This window comes from Vipera berus, assembly GCF_964194415.1.
Source record: "Vipera berus genome assembly, chromosome: W".
Taxonomy (NCBI): Eukaryota; Metazoa; Chordata; class Lepidosauria; order Squamata; family Viperidae; genus Vipera; species Vipera berus.
In genome coordinates, this window is record NC_138210.1 from 49,475,128 (window position 1) to 49,497,446 (window position 22,319).

The window sequence follows — 22,319 nt, forward strand, 5'->3', positions numbered from 1 at the left end:
ATCGGTTGCCGGTCGAGCTCCGGATGGCGCCCGACCTTCGCTCCTTCCGACGCGATCTGAAGATGCACTTATTCGAACAAGCCGGCCTGGCCTGATGGGGGGATGGGTTTGGGATTTTATTGTTGTTTTTTAATATAAGTATTTACTGTTTTAGTTTGGGCATTGTATTTAATTCCTTTTTAACTTTTGTATTTTTGTATTTTTATATACTTGCCCCGTTCACCGCCCTGAGTCCTTCGGGAGAAGGGTGGTATATAAATAAAATTATTATTATTATTATTATTATTATTATTATTATTATTATTATTATTATTATTATTATTATTATTATTATTATTATTATTATTATTATTATTATTATTATTATTGCCTTGGTGGAGCAGTGGGCTAATGCCTCCTTAAGTAACACCAGCTGCCTGCAATTAGTGCAGGTTCGCGTCCCACCAGGCTCAAGGTTGACTCAGCCTTCCATCCTTCCGAGGTAGGTGAAATGAGGACCCAGATTGTTGGGGGCAATAAGCTGACTTTGTAATAATGCCGCTTGGGGTGTGTGTGTGAAAGCCCTAACAAGCAGGCATATACATAGAATGAAGGCTACTGCTAAGCTTGTAAGCCGCCCTGAGTCTTCGGAGAAGGGCGGTATATAAATGTAATAAAAATAAAAAAATAAAAAAAATAAAAATTATTATTATTATTATTATTATTATTATTATTATTATTATTATTATTATTATTATTATTATTATTATTATTATTATTATTATTATTATTATTATTATTAATTTTCTATTCTTAACACTGTAGTACAAACCCCGCATTTCAACCAGCAGCTACAAATACTCTTCTTGATTGAGATCTCCCATCCACCCCGCGGACCCGCTTTGTCACCCCTTAGTGGCCGCCTCCATCCTAGCTGGTAACCTAAAGTATTATGAAATCAATCAAGTTTTTTTTTTCTGCAATCCGGACCGAGTCAGAAAAACGGTCCCTGAGCGAGAGTGGCGGACCCTCCCCGAGCGAGGCTTAAAAGGGGGCTGGTTGAGGGGAGGCGTCAATAGGCGGCGCGGCCTCTACCCCACCAATACCGGGGAGTCGGGGGGGGGGGCGCGACTTTGTGCCGAGCGGAACTTCAACCGATGGGCGGGGAGCTGGCCAGCTGAAAGAGACAGGCGGCAACCGCCGGGAAGCAGCTGGAAGAGTTGCGCTCTCTTTGCAGAGAAATCGGACGATCGGCGGTGAGTTTGCAGGTGCGTACGCGGCGGAAGGCGGGCGCCGGGCCGGGCCTCGTGCAGCGGAGCTGCCTTTTGCCTCTGAGCGCGTGCAGAGCGCGGTTGCAGCGAGTTTGGGGAGCTGGATGTAGTTCTCAACCCTGGCGACTTTCAAACTCCCATCCCTCCTCTCTCCTCTCCTCCCCGGCACCTCTTGGCAATGGGCGCAGCCCGGAATATCTACGAGGCGTCCCTGGATGGAAAGTCCGAACCGGGCTGCCGCCTCGCCCGCGACGTGTTGACTTCGCTCCGCTCAATTCAGCTAAACCGACTTTCCTTTTTCCTTGAAAAAAACTTCTCTCTTTTTGCTCGTCTGCCTGCCGGCTAGGCGCTCCCTGGAGGTGGCGAGTTACACTGCCCATCATCCCCGGCTGCCAAGGGTAGCAGGTGATGGGAGCTGCATCCCGAACGTCAGGATGCGCGAGGCTGATCGCGAGTGTTTGGGGCTCTTAAGGTGGTTTCCCGTTTCTTTGGCATGTTGAACGGCGTTTTTCCAGCTAAATATTCATTTGCAAAACCGTCTTTCCTACTTTAGGGCGTTATGACTCCCCGCATTCGCCATGACTCTCCGCATTCGCCAAGTCTATAAGTTAACAGTTTGCACCACGAGGGGAGAAAGAATTCCATTTCCTAATTTGGGTGAAAGGCTTTGCTAGTATCTCCTGTGCACAAAAAAGAAAGACGTGAGGTGTTATTCTGCTCTGTTGGACGGAGCCCTTTGGCTTGGCTCTCTTGCTGGAGCTCTCTGTTTTCTTCCGAAGGAGGACAGCCATTTATCAAAGAAAGTTTTAACACACACACACACACACACACCGCAGTGTTTCTCTGCAGGGGAGGGAGGAGAGAACCCTTGTATTAGCCTTACATGCAAAAAATGTGGACCGGATTAGTACTGGATGAGGGACCACCAGGAAATGCCACAAATGTGGGTTCGGCTGGGATCCAAGAGGAAGTCAGTGGCAAAACTATGGCTATATAGAAGATAGCTTGGATGGATCCAGGTACTTGGCTATCATCTCTTGCCCCCCCCCCCCCCCGCTTCCCTGCTCTCCAGCTCTGTCTTTGTTTCTCAAGACAAATGTAAAAAAGATGTAAAAAAAGATCTTGAGACTCTAGAAAGAGTGCAGAGAAGAGCAACAAAGATGATCAGGGGACTGGAGGCCAAAACATATAGGGAACGGTTGCTGGAATTGGGTATGTCTAGTTTAATGAAGAGAAGGGTGAGGGGTGACATGATAGCAGTCTTCCAATATCTCAGGGGCTGCCCCAAAGAAGAGGGAGTCAAGCTATTCTCCAAAGCACCTGGAAGCAGGACAAGAAGCAACAGATGGAAACTAGTCAAGGAGAGAAGCAACCTAGAACTAAGGAGAAACTTCCTGACAGTTAGAACAATTAACCAGTGGAACAACCTGCCTTCAGAAGCTGTGGGTGCATCAATACTGGAAGTTTTTAAGAAGAGACTGGACAGCGATTTGTCTGAAATGGTATAGGATTTCCTGCCTGAGCAGGGGGGTGGACTAGATGACCTCCAAGATCCCTTCCATCTTTACTATTATTATTAAATTGTGTTGTACCTTCACACCCTCTTTACAGGTGATTTCCCTCTAGTATCTTCCCAGCCACACCCAGGCCGTCCCTGCAGTGATATATAGCTAGTCCTCGACTTACATCCGTCGATTTAATGACCATTCATAGCTGCAAGGGCACTGGGGGAAAAAAAGTGGCTGATGACCGGTTTTCACACTAATGACGGTTGCAGCATCCCCATGGCCACATGTTCAAAACATGGGGGTTTGGCAACCGGTTCATAATTAAGAAGGTTGCAGTGTCCCGTGATCCTGGGATCCCCTTTTGCGACCTTCTGACAAGTGGGGAAGCCAGATTCACTTAACCATTGTTTTATTCACTTAACAACTGCGGCAAGGACGGGGCAAAACTCAATTAGCAGCTGGCTCGCTCAGTAACAGAAACGTTGGGCTCAGTTTTGGTCCTAAGTCAAGGACTCTCTGAAAGCCTCTCCCCGTGACTATTGCTTTGGCCCAACCTTGGTTAGTGGGCTCTGCACATGTTCTGGCTGGCCTTTGTGGTTCTGAGGGTTGAGTGCCCAGCCCTTGGCATAGCGTGGGAGATGGCAATCTGGCTAGCAGAGAATCAAATGGCAAAGTTATTTCTCATGATTGATAACATCTATTCAGCGGCTGGATTCCAGAAGGGACAATGGTCAATTAAATTGAGTCTCACAGACAGAATAAAACACAGCTCGTCCTCGACTTAACGACCACAGTTCTGCTGTTAAGTGAGACATTTGTCAGGTGAGTTTTGCCCCCATTTTATGACCTTCCTTGCCACCGTTGTTAAGCGAATCGCTGCAGCGGATAAGTTAGTAGCCCGTTTGTTAAGCGAAACTGGCTTCCCCACTGACTTTGCTTGTCAGAAGGTCACCAAAGGGGATCACCTGATCTCGGGACACAGTAATAATGGTCATAAATACGAACCAGTGGCCAAGCGTCTAAATTTTGATCATGGGGAATGCTGCAAAAGTCGTAACTGTGAAAAATGGTCGTAAGTCACATTTTTCAGAGCCGCTGTAACTTTGAACGGCCACTAAACAAACTGTTGTAAATCGAGGACTACCTGTAGAGAATAATAGACTTAGAAGGGACCTTGGAGGTCTTCTAGTCCAACCCCCTTTTGACAGCTGATTCCTAGTTTTAGATCTTTTTCATTATCTTTACTATTATCAAACTATTTTTCTCTCTCCTTGAGGTGCCCATTGGATTCCTCAAAGAAGGCTTTGCCTTTCTCTTCATTTGGGGCCATTCAATTATTTTCGGCTTCTTCTCTGACCTTTCAAGATAATTCAGAACGTCATGTCTACCTTCTACAGCAGGGGTGTCAAACTCAATTTCATTGAGGGCCGCATCAGCATTGCGGTTGCCCTCAGGGGGCCGGGTGGGTGTGGTCTGGGTGGGCGTGGCCTACTGGGTGGGCGTGGCTAGAGTGTGTATGGCCTACTGGGTGGGCGTGGCCAGCTCTTCATCGTTCGCATCAAGGGTGCCTATGGGGGCCTGGGCAGGAGTGGGACAGATCTGAGGGTCTCTAGCAGGAAGAGGGTCTCTGGGCCAGGGCCAAGGCAGTGGGGGCCGTTCCCTCACTGTTTCCAGGATGGCTTCGTGGGCTGCATGAAACCACTTTGCGGGCTGGATCCGGCCCCCGGGCCTTGTGTTTGACATGTCTGTTCTAGAGCAGGGGTCCCCAGCCCCTGGTTCGTGGACTCAGCATGCTGTTGTGACTCAGGGCCAGCCTGTGGGTCCGACAGCCGGCTCCGATGTATCGGATGACTCAGATGTGGGGGAGGAGGGAAACGAACCGGCTGATGATGATTTGGAGGCTTTGCAGAGTCCTCAGCCGGGGACCTCTTCTCAGCTGTGTGAGCCCGAGAGTGCGGAGGATGATGACCCACAGCTGGCCCTGTTCAAGGACGCCCGACGCAGGAGGCAGTCGAGCAGGAACAAACAAAGAAAGGTTATGGGACTCCTCGGGAGGAGGCACAGGGAGACCACGCCCTGAGCTCTCTATAAAAGGAGTGTTTGGGGAGGGGCTGGTTGCTGAAAGCAACTTTTCCGCTTGAGAAGACAAGCTCTAGTGTTTTTGTTAACTGCGTAATTAAATCTTGGCAGAAGCCTTTTAGCCTTGGACGCTTTCCAGTCTCTTCTTTTTGAATAGGGGTTGCGAGAAGAGGGCTGGTTCAGAACAGTTTGCTTTCAGCCACCCACCCCTTATTACTACGATGGAGCAGCTTCTTGCCGAGAATGCCCAGCTCAACCAGCAACTCACCTTGCTGGCCACTCAGGTGGCACAACTGCAGGCTCAGGTACATGCTGCCCCCCCACCCAGGAGGAAATGTCAGATAGCTATGCCGGATAAATTTGCTGGTAAACCAGAACTGTTTCCTGCCTTCCTGGGACAATGCCAGCTTTATATCAGCGTGAGAGCAGCTGATTTCCCCACTGACCGAGATAAGGTGGGATTCGTGTTGAGCCTTCTGTCGGGAGATGCAGCTCGTTGGGGCACGCCTCTGTTGGCACAGCCTAGCCCTTTGTTGGATAACTTTGGGGGGTTTTGTGACCATATGCGCCTCATGTACGAGGACCCGATTAAGGCGCAGACTGCCACCCGACGCCTGAAAGCTTTGAGGCAGGGTCAGCGCCCTCTACAGGCCTATATCAGCGATTTCCGGCTGCTTAGCCAGGATTCCGCCTGGAATGAGGCTGCGCTCGTGGATGCCTTTCAGGATGGCTTGTCAGAGGAGATGTTGGATGAGCTGGCCCGCGTGGACATTCCCTCAGATCTGAATGGGCTGATCCATCTTTGTCTGCGGATCGATGCCCGGTTGCAGCAGCGAAAGAGTCGCCGTGCCACCCCACAGACCCCTGCCGCCCCTGTTGTGCGTGAGCCCCCAGTCCAGAGGGAGGAGCCAATGGAGCTGGGTGCCGCCAGGTCCTGTCTATCGGTGACGGAAATGGACAGACGACGATCGGAGGGGTTGTGTTTTTACTGTGGGGACCCTGGACATTTGGCTGCTTCTTGTCCAAAGAAGCGTCAGCGGGCATCAGTGACCAAGCCGGCCCTGAGAAAGTCCCCTGCTTTGCTGTCGGGAAACGGCCCGAGCCCGATCTAGACGGTGTGAAAGATCGGGCGACCCACAACGACCACGCCGAGCGATGCCGTTCCGACGGTGCCTGTGAACCTTCACGGCATTTGATTTTGGAGGCACGTCTGATCCTTCCTGGCAAGCCAGAGGGGATTCCGGTCCATGCTTTAATTGACTCTGGGGCTACCACTAACTTTATGGATTCGGCCTTTGTGGCCAAATGGGCTGTTCCCCAGTGTCCAGTGGATCCGCCCATGCTTGTGGAGACCATCGATGGTCGAGTGCTCCTGTCCGGGCCTATTACGGCCGCCACACAACCCGTGTGTATGGCCATCAGTACCCATGTGGAGGCCATTCAGTTCTACGTCACTTCGGAACTGCACTTCCCCGTGGTCTTGGGACTGGCGTGGCTCCGGGCGCATGATCCACAGATCTATTGGTCTCAGAACTTGGTCACCTTCCCAAGTTTGCAGTGCGTGGACCACACCCGCCATATCTGTGCCGGCCAGGTGGAGGGTTCCCCAGGGGTTTCCTTGCCTCCCGAACTGTCCGACTTTGCTGACGTGTTCAGCGAGTCAGAGGCGGACCAATTACCCCCGCACAGGCCCTACGACTGCTCCATTGACCTAGTCCCTGATGCGCCTCTCCCAGTGGGGCGTTTGTACTCCATGTCGGAGCCCGAGTTGGCTGCATTGCGGGACTTCCTGACAAAGAACTTGGCTCGTGGTTTCATCCGGCCCTCGTCCTCGCCAGTGTCTGCGCCCGTGCTCTTCGTCAAAAAGAAGTCGGGCGAGTTACGGCTTTGCTGTGACTACCGGAAACTCAACGCTATCACGGTGCGTAACCGCTACCCGCTGCCCCTCATCCCCGAGCTCTTGGACCGACTCCGGGAGGCTAAGATCTTCACGAAACTGGACCTGCGTGGAGCTTACAACCTCGTCCGGGTTCGGCCGGGTGATGAGTGGAAGACGGCGTTTGGTACTCGCTATGGACATTTCGAGTACACGGTGATGCCGTTTGGCCTGACCAACGCCCCCGCTGTGTTTCAGCATTTTATGAATGACATCTTTCGGGATCTGTTGGACCAGTTTGTTGTGATTTACCTGGACGACATCCTGATTTACTCCCCGTCGCGTGAAGCGCATCATCAGCATCTCCGTCAGGTCCTGCAGCGCCTCCGGAAACATCGGCTGTTTGCCAAGTTGGAGAAGTGCCAGTTCTACCAGGTGACCATTGATTTCTTGGGCCACCGCATTTCTCCTGAGGGCATCGCCATGGAACCGAGTAAAGTTGAGTCGTTGCAGAGTTGGCAACCCCCGCGTCGCGTGAAGGATGTTCAGCGACTTCTTGGATTTGCCAACTACTATCGGACATTCATCCCTGGCTTTGCTGCCTTGACAGCCCCCCTCACCCGGCTCCTACAGAAGAAGACTCGGTTCCAGTGGAACGCCCCCGAACAACAGGCGTTCCAAGCTTTGAAGGACGCCTTCATGAAGGAGCCCATCTTGAAGCATCCTGACCCGCAACGGCCGTTTGTCGTGGAGGCGGACGCCTCCGACATTGCCATTGGGGCCGTGTTACTCCAGGCAGCGACGCCCAACGGTACCCTTTTCCCTTGCGCGTATCACTCTCGGAAATTGAATCCCTCGGAGCGCAACTATACCATCTGGGAGAAGGAGCTGCTGGCCATCAAGGCGGCGTTCGAGGCTTGGAGGCATCATCTGGAGGGGGCGCGGCATCAAATCGAGGTCCGGACGGACCACAAGAATCTGGAAAGCCTGCAGACCGCTCGGAATTTGAACCAACGCCAGATCCGGTGGTCCCTCTTCTTTGCGAGGTTTGACTTCCGGGTGCGGTACATACCAAGCGGGCACAACCAGAGAGCGGATGCTCTGTCCAGGAAGCCCGAGTACACCCGAGTGGAAGACAAGCTTCCGCCCAGGACAGTGATCCCCGTCGAGTCTTTTGCTGCGGTGCGGGAGCCGGTGGATATACGGGCTCGGATCCGGGAGGCGCAGCAGCAGGAGGCGTGGGTGGCTCAGCGGAAGGAAGAGGTGGGGCCAGATTCGCCTTGGTCGGTCACGGATGGACTCCTGTATTATCGTGACCGGCTCTATGTTCCAGGAGGGCCACTCAGGGGACTCGTCCTCAGCCAATGTCATGATAACCCGGCTGCGGGGCATTTTGGCCTGTTCAAGACTCTGAACCTGGTCTCCCGTACCTTCTGGTGGCCCCGAGTCCGACACGATGTCCAGTCTTATGTCACCTCCTGCGTCCCATGCAGGCAGGCCAAGTCAGCGACAGGGGCCCCGCCTGGTTTACTGCAGCCTTTGCCAACGCCCAAGAGACCCTGGGGGGCTGTGTCCATGGACTTTCTGACGGATCTACCCCCATCCTCCAGCTTCACGACAGTGTTTGTGGTGGTGGACATGTTGACCAAGATGGCGCACTTCATCCCCTGTCGCGGCTTACCGTCAGCTCGCGCCACTAGTCGCATGTTCATCGAACAGGTGTTCCGGCTGCACGGCCTTCCCGATAGAGTCGTCTCCGATAGGGGGGCCCAGTTTACAGCCCGCTTCTGGCAGGAGTTGATGCGGGCGTTGGACATTAAGGTTTGCCTCTCGTCCGCGCATCATCCTCAGACCGACGGGGGTACCGAGAAGGTCATCGGCATCTTAGAGCAGTATCTGCGCTGCTACGTTAACCTGCAGCAGGACAATTGGGTGGACTATTTGGCCATAGCCGAGTTTGCCTTTAACAACTCACAGCACACCTCTACGCAGATGACTCCGTTCTTGGCCAACGTGGGTTATCACCCCCGGTTTTTCCCCCTTTCTCCCGTGGACTCACCGGAGCCGGCAGCGAACGAATTCATGGCGGAGTTACAGGCGATCCATCGGTTGGTGCGACGGCAGCTGGAGAAGGCCAAGGCCGACTACAAGAGGTTCGCCGATCGGTCGAGAAGGGATACGCCTCCATTATCGGTGGGGGATCGGGTCTGGCTGTCCACCAGGAACCTACCATCCACTCGGCCGGCGAGGAAGCTGGACCACCGTTACCTTGGACCGTTCCCAGTCGAGGCCGTCATCAACCCGGTCGCCTATCGTTTAACTCTGCCACGTTCCCTGCGCGTGCACCCCGTCTTCCATCGGTCCTTGCTGGTCCCCGAACAACCGGCTTGTCCACTTCGCCAAGCGGAACCTCCCCCATCAGGACCTCGTGATGGCGACAGCACCCCCGAGTACGAGGTCGCCAGCATCAGGGATTCCCGCTGGCTGAAAGGTCGCTTCCAGTACCTGATCGAGTGGAAAGGGTACGGGCCGGAGGACTTCACATGGGAAGACGCGACCGCCGTTCATGCCCCTGCGTTGGTGACTGCTTTTCACGAACAGTTCCCATCCCGACCGCATCCGGATCGGCAGACCCGGGGGAAGGGCCCTGCGGTGCGGGATAGTGTTGTGACTCAGGGCCAGCCTGTGGGTCCGACAGCCGGCTCCGATGTATCGGATGACTCAGATGTGGGGGAGGAGGGAAACGAACCGGCTGATGATGATTTGGAGGCTTTGCAGAGTCCTCAGCCGGGGACCTCTTCTCAGCTGTGTGAGCCCGAGAGTGCGGAGGATGATGACCCACAGCTGGCCCTGTTCAAGGACGCCCGACGCAGGAGGCAGTCGAGCAGGAACAAACAAAGAAAGGTTATGGGACTCCTCGGGAGGAGGCACAGGGAGACCACGCCCTGAGCTCTCTATAAAAGGAGTGTTTGGGGAGGGGCTGGTTGCTGAAAGCAACTTTTCCGCTTGAGAAGACAAGCTCTAGTGTTTTTGTTAACTGCGTAATTAAATCTTGGCAGAAGCCTTTTAGCCTTGGACGCTTTCCAGTCTCTTCTTTTTGAATAGGGGTGTTGTGACTCAGGGCCAGCCTGTGGGTCCGACAGCCGGCTCTGATGTATCGGATGACTCTGAGGGGGAGGAGGGAAACGAACCGGCTGATGATGGTTTGGAGGAGGGAAACGAACCGGCTGATGATGGTTTGGAGGCTTTGCAGAGTCCTCAGCCGGGGACCTCTTCTCAGCTGCGTGAGCCCGAGAGTGCGGAGGAAGATGACCCACAGCTGGCCCTGTTCAAGGACGCCCGACGCAGGAGGCAGTCAAGCAGGAACAAACAAAGAAAGGCTGCAGGACTCCTCGGGAGGAGGCACAGGGAGACCACGCCCTGAGCTCTCTATAAAAGGAGTGTTTGGGGAGGGGCTGGTTGCTGAAAGCAACTTTTCCGCTTGAGACGACAAGCTCTAGTGTTTTTGTTAACTGCGTAATTAAATCTTGGCAGAAGCCTTTTAGCCTTGGACGCTTTCCAGTCTCTTCTTTTTGAATAGGGGTTGCGAGAAGAGGGCTGGTTCAGAACAAGGGGTTGCGAGAAGAGGGCTGGTTCAGAACACATGCCAGCAGCCAGTCCACACAAACAAGTAAAGCCAGTGGTGGGATTCAGCCAGTTCGCACCAGTTCGGCAGAACCGGTAGCTAATTTTTTGTTGCCCAGGCCCAGAATGGACTTCCGGAAGCAGCATTCACACAGAGAACCGGTTGTCCACCTATTTGAATCCCACCACTGAGTAAAGCCCCATCCACAGGATGCAGGCAGCACACAAAACTACGCAGAAAAATCTCCACAAAACTGATCCATGTTGCCCCAAAAGGTTGGGGACCTCTGTTCCAGAGCACTGGTTATCCTCCCCGGTTTCATGAACTGTTACAGGAAGTCCTCGACTTCTAATCGTTCATTTAGTGACTGTCTGAAGTTAGAATGGCACTGGAAAAAAAATGCACTTGCGTTGACAACTGTCACAGCATTCCCATGGGCACCTGCTCAGAATTTGGGTGCTTGGCAACCGGCATTGATTTACGACATTTGCAGCCTCCCAGGGTCATGTGACGGCCATCTGCGACCTTCCCAGCAAGCCTCTGACAAGCAAAGCCAACGGGGGAAGCTGTATTCACTTAATGACTCGAAGATTCACTTAACAACTGCAGCGATTTGCTCAGTGGCGGTAGCAAAAACGGTCTTTCCTTTGCTTGTTTTTAATGGTGTCTTGGTCGCAATTCAACGATTGCCTTACTTAGCAACGGGAAATTCTGTTCCCAATTGTGATTGTAAGTTGAGGACTAACCATACAGTGGGTCTATTATCTTCAGTGTGCAATTATCATTCAGAGTCCACGGTCTCTCTCTCTCTCTGTGTGTGTGTGTGTGTGTGTGTGTGTGTGTGTGTGTGAACACAGCAGCCATGAATGTGCAGTTAATGAACATCAAAAAGGGACAAAGCATCAATTGTGTGGGTTGTGGCACCATTTTGAATTTTTGGACCCTCCCCCCCCCCGCTTTGCAGATGTCTTTGCTCTTAATAGATTGCTTAGGATGCTGAACACAATGTTCAGCAATGTTTCTTAAATCAAGCTCCGATTGGTACCCACCTAATGAATGAGTAACTGTTGCCTTAGTCTGAGCAGGCCCAGACAACACTCCTGCCCTTGCATTCGGTTATGTGTTTTCAGGTGTGCATTCCTGCAACACCTGTTGATTAGCTCTGTTGGGCGAGACTACCTGAAATAGTTTTGCTACCTGAAATAGTTTTAAAGTAGAGGGCTATTTCCACCTCCCCATCAGAGGGCTGAGGTACTTGTAGGGCAGAGTTTCCCAACCCTGGCCACTTTTAAGACCTGTGGACTTCAACTCTCAAATCAAATCAAATCAGAATAGATCTGGAAGGGACCTTGGAGGTCTTCTAGTCCAACCCCCTGCTCAAGCAGGAGAACATATAAAATTTGAGACCAGTGGCTGTCCAGCCTCTTCTTAAAATCCTCCAGTGGTGAAGCACCCACAATATCTGAAGGCAAAGCTGTTCCACTGGTTAATTGTCCTCACTGTTAGAAAGTTTCTCCTTAATTCCAGGTTGCTTCTCTCCTTGGTTAGTTTCCATCCATTGTTTCTTGTCTTGCCTTCTGGTGCTTTGGAAAATAAACTGTCAGCCCCTCAAGTACTTATTTATTATTTATTTAGCGTATGGCTGGTCACACACAGAATTAAAAGCACTTCATGTTTATAAGTTAGAACAGTTAAAACAATTTTTTTTAAAAAAAGAAGCAATTATAAAACCTAAGAGGAAAACAGAAATAACATTTCAGAGTTTAATGTCGAGTTTGGAGATCCAGTCAGTAGCTGCCGTTGTTACGCAGAGGAAGTCCTTAAAATCTCCTGGGTATCTTCTATTAGTGCATTCCCTCACTATATGTTGGATAGTCTGTCAGGGAGTCCCGCAATCACATTGTGCTGAAGGTGTCTTTGCCCATTTATACAGAGAATCGGCACACACCCCATGAGTCGTTCTAATTCTATTGTATATCACCCATATGTGTCAGGGTAGATTAAATCCTGGAGGTATACTATCAGGATTAATATGCTCAGAAATATCTTGGGAGGTATAGCTACTCCATGCTTCCCTCAAGTACTGGAATACTGCTATCAGGTCACCCCTGGTCCTGCTTTTCTCCAAACTAGACATAACCAAATCCTCCATATGTTTTAGTCTCCAGGCCTTTAATCATCCTAGTTGCTCTTCTCTGCACTTTTTTTCCCCCCAAAGTTTCAACATCTTTTTTGTAATGTGACCCTGCTGGCTGGAGAACTGGGGGAGTTGAAGTCCAGAGGTCTTAAAGTGGCCAAGGTTAGAAAAGCCTTTTTAAAGAAATTGACAGCTTGTCTGTGTACCTCTTTAAGTAAATTGACAGCTTGTCTGCATACATCCAGCTGTTGAATTATCCACGATTGGGTTCCCTGTTTTACCAGAATAATAGTGGAAGCTAGAACTCCCTTCCTCTGAGAGTAAAAGAGTGTGCAAATAATAGGCGCACTGACCTTTTCCCATAGCAATGGGAACTCAGCCAAATAGCTTGGAAAGTATAAATATCAGGTGACAGGGGGGAGAGAGCTGACTTGTGCATTTTCAGGTTGTGCAATTCGCTGAAAGAGGCGTTGAACCGGGCAGGAGCAGGCGAAAGAGTCTGGTTGCAAATCTCCCAGTGCTGTCCTGATTTGTCACTGCCTTTCCCAGCATGCAATTCTGCAAATCCCATCCCTTTACTTAGCCCTGCTTTCCCCTGCAGTGATTATTTTATTGATTAGGTGGCATCAAGTCATTTTCAATTCCACATGGCCACTTGGATGGGTTTTCTCCATCAGGATCTGTCCCTAACCTTGTCTTTCCCTTCTTCCAAGGGTGGGGTTTTTTCCCCCCCCATTTCCATCATTACTGTTTTTTTCTGTTTTCCAACTTTTCCAGCCTTAAAGCCTTCTCCAGATGTTCTCTATCCATGTGGTTTTCTTGGTGAAAATATTGAGGTTATTAAGGAAAAAATAAAAAAAATACAGGTACAAGCACCCACAACTTCTGAAGGCAAAGCTGTTCCACTGGTTAATTATCCTCACTCTCAGGAAGTTTCTCCTTAATGCCAGGTTGCTTCTCTCCTTGATTAGTTTCCAACCATTGTTTCTTGTCCTGCCCTCTGGTGCTTTGGAAGGAGGAGGAGGAGGAGGAGGAGGACAGGGTGTGTTGTCTTTCACAATCATTTGTGCAAGCTGGCCCAAAGACCTCTGAAGCAAAAGGATAGCTTTGCCAGCATTGGTTAACATGGTTGTCCAATCAAACAATGAGGTAAGGTAGGTGTGAAAATATTTGTTTTTACAACCTTTGCTAACTTCTCTTAACTCCTGCATTGTTTCCAAGGAGCTTACAGTGTCAGAATCCATTTATATCACATTCATAAATGTATGTTTAAAACATTATCCCCCCCATGGATTCTGCCATCTCCCGAGGAAGGAGGAGCGCATGTGGATTCAGCCTGCCTTAGGTTATTTCAAAGACCAAGGGAAACCTTTTGAACTGGGGGAACAAAGGGGAGGGTTAGGGAAGAAGGCATCTGGCCTGTGTCTCCATTTGAATCTGTAAAGGAAGAAGGCAATAACCATAAAGATTCAAAGTTCCCTTTTTCCCAGGAAAGGGATGACACGAAGTAAAATGATGGGGGGGCTGACCAAATGGGGTTGAGGGAAGGGGGGGTTGAACCGGGAACTCTTTATAAAGTTTCAATCTGTAAAACAATACCAAGTCCTGTCTTGTATTTCCACAACCAAGCATGTCCTAGTAAAAATTCCTTTTGGACTAGAACTGACTCCAAGAGTTTTTGTTTTCCTAAGACGTGGATTGGGGTGGGTCCTGACATACAGCTTCCTCTATCGCTGATCCTAGAGAATCTAGGTTTTTTTTTTTAATCCCATTTATATCCCGCCCTTCTCCGAAGACTCAGGGCGGCTTACAATCTAAAGCACAAATCAATGTGCTTAGCAATAGCCTTCATTCTATGTATATGCCTGCTTATTAGGGCTTTCACCCCCCCCAAGCGGCATTATTACAAAGTCAGCTTAATTGCCCCCAACAATCTGGGTCCTCATTTTACCTACCTCGGAAGGATGGAAGGCTGAGTCAACCTTGAGCCTGGTGGGACTCGAACCTGCACTAATTGCAGGCAGCTGGTGTTACTTAAGGAGGCATTAGCCCACTGCTCCACCAAGGTTAATAACAGACAGTTATTGGATTACAGGTAATCCTGTAAATATGGGCCAGTCGCCAAGCATCTGAATTTTGATCACATACCATGGGGATATTATTTTACAGAACAGAGTTGGAAGGGACCTTGGAGGTCTTCTAGTCCAACCCCTTGCACAAGCACGAGACCCTATGCAATTTGGGACAAGGGGCTGTCCAGTCTCTTCTTAACAGCCTCCAGTGATGGGAGCACCCACAACGTGTGGAGGCAAGCTGTTCCACTGGTTAATTGCCTTACTGTTAGGAACGTTCTCCTTAATTCCAGGTTGCTTCTCTCCTTGATTAGTTTCCAACCATTGTTTCTTGTCTTGCCTTCTGGTGCTTTGGAAGGAGGAGGAGGAGGAGGAGGAGGAGGAGGAGGAGGAGGACGGGGTGTGCTATCTTTCACAATCATCAAGCTGCCCCAAAGGCCTCTGAAGCAAAGTGATCGGTTTCCATCCATTGTTTCTTGTCTTGCCTTCTGGAAAATGGGTTGAATAGATCTGGATGGAATCTGACTAGCTCTGAGGGGATTCAGTGCCATTGTAACTCTGAATGTCACTAAACAACCGGTTGTAAGTCGAGGACTGCCTGTATTTGACTTTGAGATCATGCCTCACTGATTTGGGGTTGAGGGGGTACACAATACTAAAATGTCTTGCAAGAGAGCCAATGGGGTATAGTAGTTAAGGGGTTAAATTAGCAGCTGGGAGGCCCAACATTCTCCCCCAGGCCAAACTACCTCACAAGGTTGTTGTGGAGAAAAACAGAAGGTTTGAGTGCTGTTTGCTGCCTTGAGCTCCTCAGTGAAACATTTGGAAGTGTAAAACATTCAGAAATTAGGTCGACTTACGTTAAAAATAGAATAAAACAATCGTTTGGGCGAATGTTTGAAAAGTTCGCTTTGGTGGTAAAAGGTTGCTTTGGGAGAATTGAATTTTCTAAAGCTTCTTTAAAAGCCGGTGTGGAGGATGGTCCTCGGGGTCAGCAGTGAGGATGCGGAAGCCCATCTGCAGGAAGAGAAACCTCCTGGGACGACCTTGGGAATAATAACCATACAGGAAGAGTTATTTGTTTTTAGTTGTACATTCCAAACTAGCTGCATTTCTTCAGAACTTCAGCTTAACTCTTGTTGAATTGCATTATACCGAGCAAACCCCTGAATTTGTGTGTCAAAGTGAGGTGAAAAGTTCGCCCTGTTTGAAAGTTTAAAGAATCAGGGCAGAGTTTGAGAATCCCTATGTATGGGCTTTGTTGTAGCAATAGCACTTAGACTTATATACCACTTCACAGTGCTCTACAGCCCTCTCTAAGCGGTTTTACAGAGTCAGCCTGTTGCCCCCAACAATCTGAGTCCTCATTTTACCCACCTCAGAAAGATGGAAGGCTGAGTCAACCGTGAGCCAGTCAGGATTGAACTGCCGAACAATTGGCAGTCGGCAGTCAGCAGAAATAGCCTGCAGTACTGCATTTTAACCACTGTGCCACCAGGGCTCATGTAACTTGCTAGTTTTTGATATCTTTCTCAAAACATTGTATGAAGGGGCCTGGGGCTGTCCTGATTTTAACTTTAGGTAATCCTCGACTTACAAATCCAAAATTTCCCATTGCTAAGCAAGACAGTTGCTAAGTGAGCTTTACCCCTTTTTACAATCTTTTTGCTACAATTGTTTTTTTTTATTTAAAAAGTTTTACAATACATTTTGACTTTAATCCCCCCTCCCCCACCCCTATCTAACCCTCCCTATCCCTCTCCCCCATTCCCTCCTCCGCCCCCCCGACTTCCCAGAGCTAAATACAGGGTATAAAATCAAAAAACAAACATAAGCACCCCTATGTTATCAGCAATAAACTATTAATTCTATCTCCCTCTAGCTCATATAAAATGAATACAAACAATATTAATATTACAAATAAAGTAAAAAAGAAAAAGAGGAAAACAGAAAAAGAGCTTTACTCAGAATAGATTTTCTTAATCCCAGTCCTTATTCATATTAATTTCAAAAAAAAAAGAAAAAAAACTTTCACCTACTATTTACATTCTCCAACCTTTCTCTAATTTCTAAACAAATTCTCAGTTACGCGCCAAAAGCGCCTATCTCTATTAACCTTAATAATCTCCAACCAAACTAAACTATGATCAAAAATAGTTCTTGCATGTATCACGCCAAATGTCTCGCAGTTCCAAATCATCCTTGAGTTCAAATAAAAAGAGTAAAAAAAAAAGTTTAAGCAGTTTGTAAGACAACTTGTTGTTAATTAGGAGCTTGCATACCCATTCTTAGTTCAACACATACTTTTAGTCCATAACCCTAATATACTTTTCTAACAAGCAAATAACATCCATCTTAAATTGTGTTAAATATTAAAAAAAAACTTTCTTTCTCCTCTATGATAAATTTAATCCATTGACATTCTAATTTAAAAATTTAATCACCAATCTTAACGCTCCAAAGCTTTTGGAGCACGTCTGTCATGACCCCCAAGACTTCTTTGGACCGCGCCCCTCCCACAGCTTCACTGTAAGTACACTTTGGAGATTCCATAACTTTCTGCTGGTCTTGCTCTTGCTCTCGTCTCGCTCTTCTTAGGGCGGCACGCGTCATCCTCTGGCCTCCTGCAACAACCGATGAGACTGTATCTTGATCCCCTCCAACACCATTGTCCTCTATCTGTCTATCTGCAACATCTTGAAGCTTTCCCTCGCCGTATCCCTTTACAGCTTCCAAAAATGATAGGGGGGTTGCTTTTAACACATTGCTATAAAAATCACGTGCCTGGGCCACAGTAACCAGACGATGTCTTTTACCTTCGTGCGTCACCACCAGTCCAACTGGAATCTCCCATCTAAACTTAATATCACATTTCTTAAGTTCCTGTACTAGAAATGCAAAATCTTTCCTTCTCCTTAAAATCTTCGGAGGAATCTCTTTTAAAACCAAAACTTCTTGCTCAGCCACTACCAATTTAGTATCATAAGCAGCTTGAATGACTTCATCTCTAATTACTCTCTTTGTAAAATAGACCACCACATCTCTGGGTAACTTCCTCTGTCTTGCAATCCATGAATTTACACGAAACATTTTGTCCATATTTCCCTCAATTTCAGATGCTGGCTGGCCCAATACCCCTTCCAGAGCCTCAGAAATCAGCTGCTTTAAATCTTCTTTACAATTCTCCTTTAAACCCCTGATTCTAATAGCATACTGCATCTGATGATACTGAACAAGGCTCAATTCTCCGTCCATTTTATCCCTTATATTTTCATTTTCTAATACCTTTGCTTCTAATATAGAGTTCTTTTGACTGAGATCCTTCACTTTTACATCCAGCTGTTGCACACATTCAGCTACAGATTAAATCATAGACAACATGTCCACCCTCATTGCTCTAAACTTCTCTTCCATCTTCTTCTCCAATTTCTCCATTTTCTCCTCCATTTTCTCCTCCAGCTTTTTCAACTTTTCATCCATCATGTCAGACATCAATTGTGAATGCTTTCCAAGAGCATCTTGTAAATCCTTAAGCGTCAATGCCGGAGGAGGTGCAGGAGGAAGCAAAGCTTGCAATGAGGTCTGTTGCACCAGGGAAGACCCCGCACTCCGAAGAGCTTTAGAAGTTTTAGCCGCCATCTTCCCCCACTTTCACTTATTGCGCACTTTCACTTTAAAGCTATAAAATCCATTGAGCTAGAGAGTAAAGATAAGAGTCCACATCACCTTGACCTCCTGTACCGCTCTGCCTGCATCTTAATAATCAAAAGTATTTCCTTTTGGCAGGGGTGGTTGCTAACGCCTGGCTCTGCTCCATAAATCCCGGAGCAGGGGCGCTGCGCAGCTCGGAGCAACCCAGGCTTCGGGGGGGCTCAATCCTTCAGCCGCCCAAACTCTCAGCTCAGGCGGCCCCGGAGAGCTCAACCCCTACCTGGGGCCTCACCCCCTCCTCTTCTCCCGAGGAGGGGGCTTCAAATCCATCTAAACAGCTGATCGGCGCTGTTTACGATGGAAAAACACAGCTGCGGAGTGGGCAGCCCGAAAACGGCTGTCTTCGGCGTCGCGTCGCCACCGGAAGTCTTTTTGCTACAATTGTTAAGCAAGTCACTCCAGTTGTTAAGTGAATCCTGCGGTCATTAAGTGGGTCCGTCTCTCCCCATTGACTTTGCTTGTCGGACGCTGGCTGGGAAGGTTCCAGATGGCGATCACATGATCCCAGGACAGTGCAACTGTGTTAAGTACATGCCAGTTGCCAAGCACCCAAATTTTGACCACATGGGGATGCTACAACAATCATAACTGTGACAACCCATCATAAGCCCCCTTTTTTTCCAGTGCTGCTGTAACTTTGAACGATTACTAAATGTACGGTTGTAAGCCAAGGACTACCTACCTGTACACTGATATTTCTCATTCAGAAGGGCTTCCTTGATTAATTCATTTTTGAAGCTGTTGGAGTTGGAATGAGTTGCCGTCTAATTTCAGTAATAGCTTTGCTTTTAGAAGAAGAGAAAAAAGTGAAATTTGGAAGGGAAAATATTCTGTATATGCTTAGAAACACTTATCTGTTTGAGTGGCTACTGAAGGTGAAAACTATTGATTCTCTGAGTTAAACAAGAGACCGTGTCTCTGTGAACACAGTTTGCTAGCTCCAAAAAAACAATAAAGAACATTAAGGCATGATGTAATGGTCTATTTCCCACAATTTTGCAGGATGGATTCCCATCAGACACTGGATCACAACTGTTCCCCATTTTAACTGAATGTGCAGTGGGCTAATGGTGGAGCAGTGGGCTAATGCCTCCTTAAGTAACACCAGCTGCCTGCAATTAGTGCAGGTTCGAGTCCCACCAGGCTCAAGGTGGACTCAGCCTTCCATCCTTCCGAGGTAGGTAAAATGAGGACCCAGATTGTTGGGGGCAATAAGCTGACTTTGTAATAATGCCGCTTGGGGGCCCCCGAAAGCCCTAATAAGCAGGCATATACATAGAATGAAGGCTACTGCTAAGCACATTGATTGTGCTTAGATTGTAAGCCGCCCTGAGTCTTCGGAGAAGGGCGGGATATAAATGGGATTAAAAAAAACCTCTTTTAAGCACACTATTAAGCACACTATTTTTTGCAATTAAACACAGCAATTAAACTAAAACTAAAAGAATATAAAAGAAAAAAAAGAAAAAATAGAGAGTGCAGAAAAGGGGGGGGAAAGGAAAAAATAAAATAAGGAAAAAGAAAAGCATTATATAAAGAAATGACTTCCCCCTTCATCACAAGTATAAATAATTTTAATAAGTTACCACATTATCTTAAAATGCAATAAATGATGTCTTCTTTCCATATCATTACCTCTTAACCATGAACAAAACTTCTTAAAGACGTTATTCGGTCGGTCCTAGTCAGCAAAAGTCTATTAAGGGTGACCAGAAATAATATTATTTATTTTAACTTTGGTCAAATAAGCCAAATTGACATTCCTTCCTTTTACTTTTAAGAATCTTAATTTCTAATCTCTTGAAATAATGTCCTAGAACTTGAATTCTTTTCATATTTTTTTCTTTGTCCATTCTCACAAAAGTCTTCAAAGCTTTAATAAGTCTCTTATGCAAATCTAATTTAGGAAAACTACCCAGGTCATTCTTTAGGTTGTTATTTGGATGTTGTTATTTGTTATTTTTAATTACTGTATTAAGTCATTAAGAGCCAGCTTCATGTAATGGTTAAATTTCTACCCTAGAGCAGGGCTTTTCAACCTTTTCACCCATTGTAGCACTTTTAGGATATGGGAACATCTGAGTACCACCAGTCGCCTAGCAAGGTGTTAAAAATTTGATGACCAAAAAAAAAGGAAAAAAAGTGATGAAGTACAGGTAGTCCTCGACTTACAACAGTTCACTTAGTGACTGTTTGAAGTTACAATTGCACTGAAAAAGTGCCTCTCCCAAGCCACAGCCGAGCAAGACACCTGCTTGCCCGCTGAACAGCGTTCTTCCTCCTGTCCGAGGTTTTCATTGTTGTGAGCATTTCTGTTGAGGATTGGCAGCAGGGGTGGGGTGGGGGTGTTTGGTTTTTATTCCCCCCGTCTGCTGGGTGGTTGCAGCAGGTTTTGGTCACTTCACATGACCCTGGGACACTGACTGTCATAAGTATGAATCAGTTGCCAAGCATCTGAATGTAAATCACAAGACCCTGGAGATGCTGCAACATTCCAGCTGATCGGTGCTTCTTCTGGGCTCATCAGAAGCGCCAGGATCAGCGCCGAGCTCCAGGTGGAGCCTGGAGCTGATCCTGGTGCTTCCACTGAGCCCTGACAGCCCTGCAGCTCCAGCCGTCTCTCGCTCAGGCTTGTGTGGTGTTGCCATTCCCCTCCCCCGCTACCACTTTTCTAGGATGGTCACGTACCACCTGCCAGGTGCCAATGTACCACAGGTGGTACCCGTACCACTGGTTGAAAAGCCTTACCCTAGAAGCCTCAAGAGTGTGAGTTTCAGTCCTGCCTTAGATATGCAAGCCAACTGGGTGACTATGTGTGACGAGTTATGTCTTTTGGTATGTACATACCTAAATACTTAATGCATTTGGTGGAAATGCGGAATTGATATTACTTAAGTGGTAACCCTATATTCACCTGTTGTCATCCTCTCCAACTGGGATCAATTAATAGAATATCCTCCTATTCTACTAAAGGCATCTATCATTTGTATCAACGCAAGAATAGTAGTGTGAGGTTAGAAATAAACAGAAAAATATCCTCCGCAGAAAAAACCCAAATTATTTTCAACTACCCCTCTGTATATCTCCCTAGTTGTCTCGTAGGGTTCCAAGCCTAGGAGTCCACATGAACATCAAAATGGAAATGCAAAGGCCCTTTTTCAAAAGGCAAGTTGCTTTTTCTTGAAGTCAGTCAGAAATGAAGACACTTCTTGGATGAGAAGCGAAACGTCTTCAAGGAAAATAGAGTCCAAAAACCACCTTTCAGCCAACCGTGACCTGGATGACTGAGTATCTCCATAGACATCAAAAGGCAAACGAAATGTTCCGGAATATTTTTGGGTACAGAGAAGATCTGAAAAAGAGACTGGACTGTCACCTGTGAGAAATGGTGTAGGGACTCCTGCTTGGGCAGGGGGTTGGACTAGATGACCAACAAGGTCCCTGTTAGAATATGTTGTTGAAAAAATGGTTTGTTTAACAGAGTATTATTAATACACAGTGGAAGTTGTACTGGGACTTTTAGGCAAACAGTAATGCACTAACACGAGTTTTATAACTTATTTTTACTCAGACAACAAAAAGAAACACAGTAAGAAATAGTCCAAGTATCAATCCAGTATCATGCACATAAAAGTCAGTCCATAAAAAAAATATAGTATCAAAATACAAAAGCTGCTTACCAATATCAAAAACAATATACACTGTAGCAAGCAGTTGATTCTTGAGAGAATAAATATCAAGTTAGCAAACAAGAGAACAAGAGGTATCCAAACACTAACATCAAACACATATACAAGAGCAACTACGTGTAACATCTAACTCTCTTTTATGTGGAATAATTACAGCCACACCCTTAGACCGTTTAACTCCTTAAAGGTGCTTTTACTCCATTATATAATATTGTCACCCAAATCAAGTTTAATCTCTAACAATCTCCCCTTTTGGGTGGCATATTATACATATATTTTTACAATCTCAAATTACACATATCACAAACAGATTTATGCTTTATAGCACCCTGAGCTTTAGTAAACTGGTCAGCAATATTATCTTCAGTTGCA

The 22,319-nt window shown here is 47.5% G+C and overlaps 1 protein-coding gene across 2 annotated transcripts in view; it reads left to right on the plus strand.

Annotated features, from left to right (window-relative positions):
• Window positions 1-1,050: 1,050 nt before the first annotated feature.
• Window positions 1,051-22,319, plus strand: part of LOC308676215 (3 beta-hydroxysteroid dehydrogenase type 7-like) — a 105,728-nt gene continuing 84,459 nt past the window's right edge. The window contains exon 1 of one of the 2 annotated variants that reach the window (XM_081342010.1): window positions 1,051-1,235. The gene's annotated coding sequence lies outside the window, so the exon portion shown is untranslated. Of the gene's footprint in view, window positions 1,248-22,319 lie in introns of both variants that reach the window. The other variant, XM_081342009.1, reaches the window with a different exon arrangement.